This window comes from Drosophila mauritiana, unplaced genomic scaffold (genome assembly GCF_004382145.1).
Source record: "Drosophila mauritiana strain mau12 unplaced genomic scaffold, ASM438214v1 Y_23, whole genome shotgun sequence".
Classification (NCBI taxonomy): Eukaryota; Metazoa; Arthropoda; class Insecta; order Diptera; family Drosophilidae; genus Drosophila; species Drosophila mauritiana.
The window spans coordinates 4238-17730 of NW_022881569.1; the positions used below are offsets into that span (position 1 = coordinate 4238).

General features: G+C 44.1%; 2 non-coding genes and 1 pseudogene across 2 annotated transcripts; all 3 read left to right on the top strand.

Annotated features, from left to right (window-relative positions):
• The first annotated feature begins 951 nt into the window (after positions 1-951).
• LOC117150026 lies at positions 952-2940 on the top strand. The gene has a single exon (XR_004460641.1). It is a non-coding gene; the product is annotated as a small subunit ribosomal RNA (ribosomal RNA).
• A 671-nt stretch (positions 2941-3611) lies between these two features.
• On the top strand, positions 3612-3790 carry LOC117150025. The gene has a single exon (XR_004460640.1). It is a non-coding gene; the product is annotated as a 5.8S ribosomal RNA (ribosomal RNA).
• A 395-nt stretch (positions 3791-4185) lies between these two features.
• On the top strand, positions 4186-13493 carry LOC117150027 (annotated as a pseudogene).

Genomic DNA, 13493 nt, shown 5'->3' on the forward strand with positions numbered 1-13493 from the left:
TTAATATATAAGAGAATAGCCCGTATGTTGGGTGGCAAACGGAATTGAAAATACCCGCTTTGAGGACAGCGGGTTCAAAAACTACTATAGGTAGGCAGTGGTTGCCGACCTCCCGCATTATTCGAAATATTTATTTCGGATTATGTTTATATTGGTTACATACAATAAAGTATATTATTATCCGTACAAATTTGTTTCTCAGTTCTATAGAACACGGGACTTGGCTCCGCGGATAATAGGAATATACGCTTTATAGATAATATCGTTGAAACAAAAGTCAAGTTTCTATTATATATAGAATAACAAATCGTTTCCATATATTATCGTTAATTTTTGGAGGCAGGCAAATATTAATTTATTACCTGCCGTATAGTTGGATTATTATATCGTTACGGTATAATACAAATATGGATTCTTATGAAAGAAATATAAAATTATATATTAAATGTGGAAATATTATCATATGCGCTTGGTTTTATTATATATTACCAGAGATATATATGAAAAGAGATAAATTTTAAATTTATCTTCAAAATGCAAATGATTTAACTTAATATTTATATTGGTTAAACAAAAATTGTACATGTGTGGATACAATAATTATGTATGTTGGAAATAAAATGATATTTTATAATGAAATATGTATGTATAAAAAGATAAAATTATAGAAATATATATATTACAATAATTAGATGAAATTCTTGTTATATTGGTAAAACAAGTATAAATTAAAAATGAAAATATGGATTACGAATGCTATAAAAAATGGCCGTAATCGAATGGATTTTTTACTTATATATTTAAAATTTTACCCAAAGGCGAAAATTGAATTTTATTCAATATAATAAAAATCATGGAATTATATAAAGTGAAAAATCTATATATCTATATATCTATTATATTGCTTATTTCGATTCAAAATATATGAATGGAATATGAAGGAAAAACATTATTCTGGTTGATCCTGCCAGTAGTTATATGCTTGTCTCAAAGATTAAGCCATGCATGTCTAAGTACACACGAAAAAAGTGAAACCGCAAAAGGCTCATTATATCAGTTATGGTTCCTTAGATCGTTAACAGTTACTTGGATAACTGTGGTAATTCTAGAGCTAATACATGCAATTAAAAACATGAACCTTATGGACATGTGCTTTTATTAGGCTAAAACCAAGCGATCGCAAGATCGTTATATTGGTTGAACTCTAGATAACATGCAGATCGTATGGTCTTGTACCGACGACAGATCTTTCAAATGTCTGCCCTATCAACTTTTTGATGGTAGTATCTAGGACTACCATGGTTGCAACGGGTAACGGGGAATCAGGGTTCGATTCCGGAGAGGAGCCTGAGAAACGGCTACCACATCTAAGGAAGGCAGCAGGCGCGTAAATTACCCACTCCCAGCTCGGGGAGGTAGTGACGAAAAATAACAATACAGGACTCATATCCGAGGCCCTGTAATTGGAATGAGTACACTTTAAATCCTTTAACAAGGACCAATTGGAGGGCAAGTCTGGTGCCAGCAGCCGCGGTAATTCCAGCTCCAATAGCGTATATTAAAGTTGTTGCGGTTAAAACGTTCGTAGTTGAACTTGTGCTTCATACGGTAGTACAACTTACAATTGTGGTTAGTACTATACCTTTATGTATGTAAGCGTATTACCGGTGGAGTTCTTATATGTGATTAAATACTTGTATTTTTTCATATGTTCCTCCTATTTAAAAACCTGCACTAGTGCTCTTAAACGAGTGTTATTGTGGGCCGGTACTATTACTTTGAACAAATTAGAGTGCTTAAAGCAGGCTTCAAATGCCTGAATATTCTGTGCATGGGATAATGAAATAAGACCTCTGTTCTGCTTTCATTGGTTTTCAGATCAAGAGGTAATGATTAATAGAAGCAGTTTGGGGGCATTAGTATTACGACGCGAGAGGTGAAATTCTTGGACCGTCGTAAGACTAACTTAAGCGAAAGCATTTGCCAAAGATGTTTTCATTAATCAAGAACGAAAGTTAGAGGTTCGAAGGCGATCAGATACCGCCCTAGTTCTAACCATAAACGATGCCAGCTAGCAATTGGGTGTAGCTACTTTTATGGCTCTCTCAGTCGCTTCCCGGGAAACCAAAGCTTTTGGGCTCCGGGGGAAGTATGGTTGCAAAGCTGAAACTTAAAGGAATTGACGGAAGGGCACCACCAGGAGTGGAGCCTGCGGCTTAATTTGACTCAACACGGGAAAACTTACCAGGTCCGAACATAAGTGTGTAAGACAGATTGATAGCTCTTTCTCGAATCTATGGGTGGTGGTGCATGGCCGTTCTTAGTTCGTGGAGTGATTTGTCTGGTTAATTCCGATAACGAACGAGACTCAAAATATTAAATAGATATCTTCAGGATTATGGTGCTGAAGCTTATGTAGCCTTCATTCATGGTGGCAGTAAAATGTTTATTGTTTTGAATGTGTTTATGTAAGTGGAGCCGTACCTGTTGGTTTGTCCCATTATAAGGACACTAGCTTCTTAAATGGACAAATTGCGTCTAGCAATAATGAGATTGAGCAATAACAGGTCTGTGATGCCCTTAGATGTCCTGGGCTGCACGCGCGCTACAATGAAAGTATCAACGTGTATTTCCTAGACCGAGAGTCCGGGTAAACCGCTGAACCACTTTCATGCTTGGGATTGTGAACTGAAACTGTTCACATGAACTTGGAATTCCCAGTAAGTGTGAGTCATTAACTCGCATTGATTACGTCCCTGCCCTTTGTACACACCGCCCGTCGCTACTACCGATTGAATTATTTAGTGAGGTCTCCGGACGTGATCACTGTGACGCCTTGCGTGTTACGGTTGTTTCGCAAAAGTTGACCGAACTTGATTATTTAGAGGAAGTAAAAGTCGTAACAAGGTTTCCGTAGGTGAACCTGCGGAAGGATCATTATTGTATAATATCCTTATCGTTAATAAACATTTGTTATAATACAAATAAATACAATTTACCAAAATAAAAATATTACAAAATGATTCCACGGAATCAAAAGTTAAAGTCAAAATAAAATGAAGATGGCTTTTATTTTATATGTGGGGCTTGGCAACCTCATAAAAAGACTTTAACATTATTAATGTTGTTGTGCGTATTTGTGGCAGTACCTACTACAACAATGGCGTTTCCTATAAAAACAAATTCTCGAAAATGGAAATCGAAGAAACTGAACAAAATTTGAAAGTAGAAGTCGAATTAAAATTAAAATAATTTTGAATGTGGTATTCAAAATAAGTGTGTGTGTATATGGACCATAATATACACGCGTTGCGAATATGTATTGTTCATCTATGTTATGAGCATACGTTGGCTAATGCAACAACCTAAAATATACAATGTTTGTACCTGTCATCCATCAGGTTAATGTTTTATATAAATTTTGCTGTGCCCAAAAATCAAACCATCAGTTATGATACATAATGCTTATATGAAACTAAGACATATCGCAACATTTATTTTTAGGTATAAAAATAAATTTATTGAAGGAATTGATATATGCCAGTAAAATGGTGTATTTTTAATTTCTTTCAATAAAAACAATATTGATATTATATAAAAATGAATTATAAAACTCTAAGCGGTGGATCACTCGGCTCATGGGTCGATGAAGAACGCAGCAAACTGTGCGTCATCGTGTGAACTGCAGGACACATGAACATCGACATTTTGAACGCATATCGCAGTCCATGCTGTTATGTACTTTAATTAATTTTATAGTGCTGCTTGGACTACATATGGTTGAGGGTTGTAAGACTATGCTAATTAAGTTGTTTATAAATTTTTTATAAGCATATGGTATATTATTGGATTAAATAATGATTTTATTCATAATATTAAAAAAGAAATGAAAAACATTATCTCACATTTGAATGTGAAAAACGAAGAGAAATATTTCTTTTTCAATCAAATAATACTGAGAAATGTCTAGCATAAAAAATTGAAATATTTTTCATCTAGAATTGTCTCTTATTAATGATTCGGAAAAAGAAAAATCTTGGTTTTGTATTATTCTTCGTTGGTTCGTTAAATGGATAAAAAATAACTTTGCTTACAAGAACTATTGGAAACTATTTATAACGAATTTAATTTGATTGTTTTATCATTTATATATAAAGAATTTATGGCAAAAAATAGTTATATATACAACCTCAACTCATATGGGACTACCCCCTGAATTTAAGCATATTAATTAGGGGAGGAAAAGAAACTAACAAGGATTTTCTTAGTAGCGGCGAGCGAAAAGAAAACAGTTCAGCACTAAGTCACTTTGTCTATATGGCAAATGTGAGATGCAGTGTATGGAGCGTCAATATTCTAGTATGAGAAATTAATGATTTAAGTCTTCTTAAATGAGGCCATTTACCCATAGAGGGTGCCAGGCCCGTATAACGTTAATGATTACTAGATGATGTTTCCAAAGAGTCGTGTTGCTTGATAGTGCAGCACTAAGTGGGTGGTAAACTCCATCTAAAACTAAATATAACCATGAGACCGATAGTAAACAAGTACCGTGAGGGAAAGTTGAAAAGAACTCTGAATAGAGTTAAACAGTACGTGAAACTGCTTAGAGGTTAAGCCCGATGAACCTGAATATCCGTTATGGAAAATTCATCATTAAAATTGTAATATTTAAATAAATTATTAAGAATAATGTGCATTTTTTCCATATAAGGACATTGTAATCTATTAGCATATCCCAAATTTATCATAAAATATAACTTATAGTTTATTCCAATTAAATTGCTTGCATTTTAACACAGAATAAATGTTATTAATTTGATAAAGTGCTGATAGATTTATATTATTACAGAGCGTTAATTTTTCGGAATTATATAATGGCATAATTATCATTGATTTTTGTGTTTATTATATGCTCTTGTATGATTAACAATGCGAAAGATTCAGGATACCTTCGGGACCCGTCTTGAAACACGGACCAAGGAGTCTAACATATGTGCAAGTTATTGGGATGTAAACCTAATAGCGTAATTAACTTGACTAATAATGGGATTAGTTTTTTAGCTATTTATAGCTAATTAACACAATCCCGGGGCGTTCTATATAGTTATGTATAATGTATATTTATATTATTTATGCCTCTAACTGGAACGTACCTTGAGCATATATGCTGTGACCCGAAAGATGGTGAACTATACTTGATCAGGTTGAAGTCAGGGGAAACCCTGATGGAAGACCGAAACAGTTCTGACGTGCAAATCGATTGTCAGAATTGAGTATAGGGGCGAAAGACCAATCGAACCATCTAGTAGCTGGTTCCTTCCGAAGTTTCCCTCAGGATAGCTGGTGCATTTTAATATTTATAAAAATAATCTTATCTGGTAAAGCGAATGATTAGAGGCCTTAGGGTCGAAACGATCTTAACCTATTCTCAAACTTTAAATGGGTAAGAACCTTAACTTTCTTGATATGAAGTTCAAGGTTATGATATAATGTGCCCAGTGGGCCACTTTTGGTAAGCAGAACTGGCGCTGTGGGATGAACCAAACGTAATGTTACGGTGCCCAAATTAACAACTCATGCAGATACCATGAAAGGCGTTGGTTGCTTAAAACAGCAGGACGGTGATCATGGAAGTCGAAATCCGCTAAGGAGTGTGTAACAACTCACCTGCCGAAGCAACTAGCCCTTAAAATGGATGGCGCTTAAGTTGTATACCTATACATTACCGCTAAAGTAGATGATTTATATTACTTGTGATATAAATTTTGAAACTTTAGTGAGTAGGAAGGTACAATGGTATGCGTAGAAGTGTTTGGCGTAAGCCTGCATGGAGCTGCCATTGGTACAGATCTTGGTGGTAGTAGCAAATAATCGAATGAGACCTTGGAGGACTGAAGTGGAGAAGGGTTTCGTGTGAACAGTGGTTGATCACGAGTTAGTCGGTCCTAAGTTCAAGGCGAAAGCCGAAAATTTTCAAGTAAAAAAAATGCCTAACTATATAAACAAAGCGAATATAATACACTTGAATAATTTTGAACGAAAGGGAATACGGTTCCAATTCCGTAACCTGTTGAGTATCCGTTTGTTATTAAATATGGGCCTCGTGCTCATCCTGGCAACAGGAACGACCATAAAGAAGCCGTCGAGAGATATCGGAAGAGTTTTCTTTTCTGTTTTATAGCCGTACTACCATGGAAGTCTTTCGCAGAGAGATATGGTAGATGGGCTAGAAGAGCATGACATATACTGTTGTGTCGATATTTTCTCCTCGGACCTTGAAAATTTATGGTGGGGACACGCAAACTTCTCAACAGGCCGTACCAATATCCGCAGCTGGTCTCCAAGGTGAAGAGTCTCTAGTCGATAGAATAATGTAGGTAAGGGAAGTCGGCAAATTAGATCCGTAACTTCGGGATAAGGATTGGCTCTGAAGATTGAGATAGTCGGGCTTGATTGGGAAACAATAACATGGTTTATGTGCTCGTTCTGGGTAAATAGAGTTTCTAGCATTTATGTTAGTTACTTGTTCCCCGGATAGTTTAGTTACGTAGCCAATTGTGGAACTTTCTTGCTAAAATTTTTAAGAATACTATTTGGGTTAAACCAATTAGTTCTTATCAATTATAACGATTATCAATTAACAATCAATTCAGAACTGGCACGGACTTGGGGAATCCGACTGTCTAATTAAAACAAAGCATTGTGATGGCCCTAGCGGGTGTTGACACAATGTGATTTTCCCAGTGCTCTGAATGTCAAAGTGAAGAAATTCAAGTAAGCGCGGGTCAACGGCGGGAGTAACTATGACTCTCTTAAGGTAGCCAAATGCCTCGTCATCTAATTAGTGACGCGCATGAATGGATTAACGACGGACGTGTTTTCGTTGCGCTCGTGTACAGATTGCGAATAACTAAGTTTTCCTTGTTTGGAAAGTAATTAAATCGGTGATTTAGTGCTCCGCGGAAGTCGAGTGAAAATTGTCGAGTGTTAAAAACAAGCGGTTTGGAAATTATTAACAATAAACTATTGGAAATTTTCCACTCCGCACGTGCTGCGAGGCGAGCTTACGAGTAAGTTTTTCGAGTAAGCTTTTTGAGCAGCTGTCAAAAAGCTTATTGGTGGCAGTCACTGCTAGGGTTTGTGTCTAGGGACAGTTTAGTGCTACCAGACGCTACCGATAGGTGGAGCTCTAGAGCATCTACCTTTTGTCACTGAGCAAACGAGCATACGGTTGCTGGCGTCGACGGTAGGAGGAGCCACCATCGGAGTTATGCCGATCGAGAGCGACAGCAGCGCGAGTGCCTTGAGCGGAAGTAGTGCTCGAGGAAAGTCCAGACGAGGCAGGCGCAGAAGCCATCTGGCCTCTAAGAGCTCGGCGCCGACGCAGGCGAAATTGGTTGCCCTGGCATCGAATGGAGTGCCAGAACCCGTTGGTGTACTGGAGGAGGCGTTTTCGTCGCTGGAGGACGCCCGGGCGGCCCACCCCCCACGCTGCTGCCACCGCTGTTGATCCTACTGCTGCCCTGCTGCCGACCACACTGCTGCCTCCGCCGTTTCCACTGCTGCTAAAATTGTTGCCACCACTGCCACGCCGCTACCGCTGCCGCCCGTGCTGGGCAAGCAGCCATGATGGCAGAGCTGTCGGCCACCCAGCGCATGGTGAGAAGCAGCTTCCGCAGCCTAGGAGAAGTGGACACGGAAGAGCTCTCGTATGCTATCAGCCGCTACGATGAGCTGGTGCTGGCGTTAATGCTCCGGTGTGGAGAACTGGAGACGCGGCTCGCTATGCCGCCACCGCCGCCGCCGTCGTCGAATCCGTTAAAGAATACGGCCGCCAATGCTCCCCAGATGCCACAGGTTGCACCCATCGCTGCCCCGCGGACCACCAAGGTTCGCGAGACGTGGTCAGCGGTGGTGAAGTGCGACGACCCTGCGCTATCGGGGAAAGCTATAGCGGAAAAGGTGCGAACGATGGTTGCACCCTCCCTCGGAGTCAGAGTACATGAGGTACGTGAGCTCCGTCGAGGTGGTGGTGCGATCATTCGTACTCCTTCAGTTGGAGAGCTGCAGAAGGTGGTAGCATCAAAGAGGTTCGCTGAAGTTGGGCTAAATGTGGCACGGAATGCGGCCGAGAAGCCGAAGGTCGTCGTCTATGACGTCGACACAGCTATCGGCCCTGAGGAATTCATGCAGGAGCTGCATGAAATAACTTCGACAGCGATATGACTATGTCCCAATTTAAGAAGTCCGTGCACCTGGTGACCAAGGCGTGGTCGTAACCGACGGCGCCACAGTAAATGTAACGCTAGAGGTAGACGACCGCGCGATGGCGAAGCTTGATGTAGGTCGTGTCTACATCAAGTGGTTCTCATTCCGATGCCGAGCACAGGTCCGCACATACGCCTGCCACAGATGCGTGGGTTTCGACCACAAGGTCAGCGAATGCCGGCAGAAGGACAATGTCTGCCGCCAGTGCGGGCAACAAGGCCACACCGCGGCAAAGTGCCAAAACCCGGTGGACTGCCGGAACTGCCGTCACAGAGGGCAACCCTCGGGGCATTACATGCTCTCGAACGTGTGCCGATATACGGGGCGTTGCTGGCGAGGGTGCAAGCTAGACATTAATGTTTAGCTTCATCCAAGCGAACTGTGGCCGAGGCAGAGCTGCGACCATCGAGCTCGGAGTCCGACTCAGGAGATCGAGTCTATGTTCGCGCTGGTGCAGGAGCCGTATCTCGGCGGGGACGGAATGGATGTGCTGCCTGAAGGAATGAGAATTTTCACCGATCGGCGAGGGAAGGCAGCCATCCTAGTAGATCAACAGGAAGCCATCTGTATGCCAGTGGAGACCCTCACCACGGATTATGGCGTATGTCTGGTCGTTAAAGGGAGCTTTGGCTCAATCTTCCTTTGCGCCGCATACTGCCAGTTCGATGCACCTCTGGAACCGTACCTCCGGTACATGGATGCGGTCCTGCTGCAGGCCAGCAGAACCCCCGCAATCCTGGGCCTCGACGCGAATGCAGTGTCCCCCATGTGGCTTAGCAAACTCTCTCGTCATGCCGAGGGGCAAGCTAACTACAGACGGGGTGAGCTGCTGTCAGAGTGGATGCTGGAGGCAAGAGTCGCCGCCCTAAACCAGTCAACAGAGGTGTACACGTTCGACAATCACAGAGCTACTAGCGATATCGACGTGACAATCGTCAATGAGGCAGCATCTATGTGGGCCACATATGAGTGGAGAGTGGACGAGTGGGAATTGAGTGACCACAACATCATTACTGTTGTGGCCGAACCAACTACCGCGCGCGCAGTTGAGAGCATAGCTCCTGTGCCGTCCTGGAACTTCTCCAATGCACGTTGGCGATTGTTCAAGGAGGAAATGGTGAGTAGAGCAGCCGAACTTCCGGAAAACTTCTCAGAGTCGCCGTTGGACCAGCAAGTTTCGACCCTGCGCAGTATAGTACATAATGTATGTGATATTGCGCTGGGAAGAAAGTCAATTCGATCGCCCAACAGGAGAGCACGTTGGTGGACTGCCGACCTCTGCGCTGCAAGGCGCGAAGTCCGGAGACTTCGTCGCCTACTCCAAGATGGAAGGCGTCGTGATGACGGTGCCGCTATAGAGCGTGTAGTGGTCGAGCTGAGGCGGGCCTCAGCAAACTACAAGAAGCTCATTGGGAGGGCGAAAATGGATGACTGGAAACGCTTCGTGGGAGATCATGCCGACGACCCATGGGGCGCGTCTACAAGATTTGCCGAGGCCGCAGAAAGTGCACGGAGATTGGGTGCCTCCGCGTGAATGGCGAGCTCATCACTGATTGGGTGACTGTGCACGAGTGCTCCTCCGCAATTTCTTCCCAGTTGCGGAGTCCGAAGCACCGACTGCCATCGCGGAGGAAGTCCCACCGGCCCTCGAAGAATTCGAGGTTGATGCATGTGTTGCCCGGTTGAAGAGCAGGCGCTCTCCCGGCTTGGACGGCATCAATGGCACTATCTGCAAGGCAGTCTGGCGCGCCATACCCGAGCACCTAGCATCGTTGTTTTCCCGATGCATCCGATTAGGATACTTTCCCGCTGAGTGGAAGTGCCCACGAGTTGTCTCGCTGCTCAAAGGGCCAGATAAGGACAAGTGTGAGCCCTCCTCATATAGAGGAATATGCTTGCTGCCAGTCTTTGGTAAGGTGCTCGGCCATCATGGTGAATCGTGTGAGAGAAGTTCTTCCGGAAGGCTGCAGATGGCAGTTTGGATTTCGCCAAGGACGATGTGTGGAGGATGCTTGGAGACACGTGAAGAGCAGTGTTTGTGCCAGCCCGGCGCAATACGTGCTCGGCACATTCGTGGACTTCAAAGGAGCATTCGACAACGTCGAATGGAGTGCTGCACTCCGCCGACTAGCAGACTTGGATGCCGGGAGATGGGCTTGTGGCAGAGCTTTTTCTCCGGCCGAAGAGCAGTGATCCGAAGCAGTTCCGGTACTGTGGAAGTACCGGTAACTAGAGGCTGCCCGCAGGGGTCAATCAGTGGCCCATTTATCTGGGACATTCTGATGGATGTACTGCTTCAGCGTCCAGCCGTATTGCCAGCTGAGTGCATACGCTGATGACTTGCTGCTTCTCGTCGAGGGAAATTCCCGAGCTATGCTAGAGGAAAAAGGAGCACAGCTGATGTCCATCGTAGAAGCGTGGGGAGCGGAAGTTGGCGTTGCCGTCTCGACCAGCAAGACGGTAATAATGCTGCTAAAAGGTGCCTTGAGACGTGCGCCTACGGTGAGGTTTGCTGGAGCGAACCTTCCGTATGTGCGTAGCTGTCGGTACCTTGGCATCACGGTCAGTGAAGGAATGAAATTCCTCACGCACATAGCTTCGCTTCGCCAGCGGATGACCGGAGTCGTTGGAGCATTGGCGCGTGTGCTTCGAGCCGACTGGGGCTTCAGTCCTCGAGCCAGGCGGACCATATATGACGGACTCATGGCACCTTGTGTGCTGTTTGGTGCCCCGGTATGGTATGACACCGCCGAGAGCAAGTAGCCGCCCGGAGACGACTAGCCTCCTGCCAGAGGCTAATCCTGCTTGGATGCCTTTCGGTATGCCGAACAGTGTCCACAGTGGCACTGCAGGTACTTGGTGGAGCTCCCCCGCTTGACTTGGCTGCTAAGTTTTTAGCGGTCAAATACAAGCTGAAGCGTGGATACCCGCTGGAGGAGAACGACTGGCTATATGACGAGGACACTACGTGTCTAAGCTGGAAGCAGAGGAAGACTCGCCTAGAAAGTGCTTACTGCAGAGTTGGCAGAACAGATGGGATGATGACAGCGAACCAGGACGGGTGACGCATAAATTCATCCCATATGTCACTCTCGCCTATCGGGATCCAAGATTTGGATTCTCGATGAGGACGTCTTACCTGCTGACAGGTCACGGGTCGTTTAACGCATTTTTGCAAGGGAGCCCTCAGCGATACCAACTGGCGCTTGTGGGATGAGGACTGGATGCACATATTGTGCGCTTGCCCCCTATATGCAGATTTGCGGAACCTCGATGGACTTGGAGTGCAGCGCCTTGGCGAAAACTGGACCTTCGATAGAATCCTGGAAGATCAACAGAGGACTCAACGGCTGGCAGTGTTTGCGGACGAAGTGTTCCGTAGGAGGAGGGGTGTTTAGCCCAACAACTTCGCCGTGTGGTTAGCGGGCGAGAATACTTCCACAGTCCGCTATTGCTTGTCGTAAGAGGCGACTAATATAGCCATAGGTCCCTCTAACCCTGCTTGTCGGAGCAAAAGGAGGAGGCCCACCGAGCCTCTCTTTCGGTACCACGGGTTGTGCAGCTATCCAAGACTGCACATTGAGGTAGGCCCCTGGTGGGAGTATCGTGGTGGCTGTGGTTGGTACCCATATCGCGGGTAGAGCCTTCGTGTTCGACGTTTGAGTTACGGTGCTAGTTGCGCAAAACTCGGGTGCTGTGACCCAGAGATCAGTAGAGATTTTAGGTAGATCTCGCTCCTCAGCAAGGGGGAGTGCTTGCCCGGCAAGCAAGTACTCGAATTGCTACCGGGGTGGTCGCTATGTACATAGCTATAGCTTCTAGTCCGGGACGCTTGTCTGGCGTATCCAGACACATACACCATGTTGATACATGCACCACTTGTGGGTGTTCAGGGTGTCGTGGTTGTAATCCCTTCAGTGTGGAACACGCCACGTAAAACAAGTTCGGAGAGATCTGAAAAGTCGTCGTTGTCCCTATCTACTATCTAGCGAAACCACAGCCAAGGGAACGGGCTTGGAATAATTAGCGGGGAAAGAAGACCCTTTTGAGCTTGACTCTAATCTGGCAGTGTAAGGAGACATAAGAGGTGTAGAATAAGTGGGAGATATTAGACCTCGGTTTGGTATCGTCAATGAAATACCACTACTCTTATTGTTTCCTTACTTACTTGATTAAATGGAACGTGTATCATTTCCTAGCCATTATACGGATATATTTATTATATCTTATGGTATTGGGTTTTGATGCAAGCTTCTTGATCAAAGTATCACGAGTTTGTTATATAATCGCAAACAAATTCTTTAATAAAACGATGCATTTATGTATTTTTGATTTGAAAATTTGGTATAACTCCAATTACTCAGGTATGATCCAATTCAAGGACATTGCCAGGTAGGGAGTTTGACTGGGGCGGTACATCTCTCAAATAATAACGGAGGTGTCCCAAGGCCAGCTCAGTGCGGACAGAAACCACACATAGAGCAAAAGGGCAAATGCTGACTTGATCTCGGTGTTCAGTACACACAGGGACAGCAAAAGCTCGGCCTATCGATCCTTTTGGTTTAAGAGTTTTTAACAAGAGGTGTCAGAAAAGTTACCATAGGGATAACTGGCTTGTGGCGGCCAAGCGTTCATAGCGACGTCGCTTTTTGATCCTTCGATGTCGGCTCTTCCTATCATTGTGAAGCAAAATTCACCAAGCGTTGGATTGTTCACCCATGCAAGGGAACGTGAGCTGGGTTTAGACCGTCGTGAGACAGGTTAGTTTTACCCTACTAATGACAAAACGTTGTTGCGACAGCATTCCTGCGTAGTACGAGAAAACCGCAGGTACGGACCAATGGCACAATACTTGTTCGAGCGAACAGTGGTATGACGCTACGTCCGTTGGATTATGCCTGAACGCCTCTAAGGTCGTATCCGTGCTGGACTGCAATGATAAATAAGGGGCAATTTGCATTGTATGGCTTCTAAACCATTTAAAGTTTATAATTTATTTTATAAACGACAATGGATGTGATGCCAATGTAATTTGTAACATAGTAAATTAGGAGGATCTTCGATCACCTGATGCCGCGCTAGTTACATATAAAAGCATTATTTAATACAATGACAAAGCCTAGAATCAATTGTAAACGACTTTTGTAACAGGCAAGGTGTTGTAAGTGGTTGAGCAGCTGCCATACTGCGATCCACTGCTTATCCTTTGCTTGATGATTCGA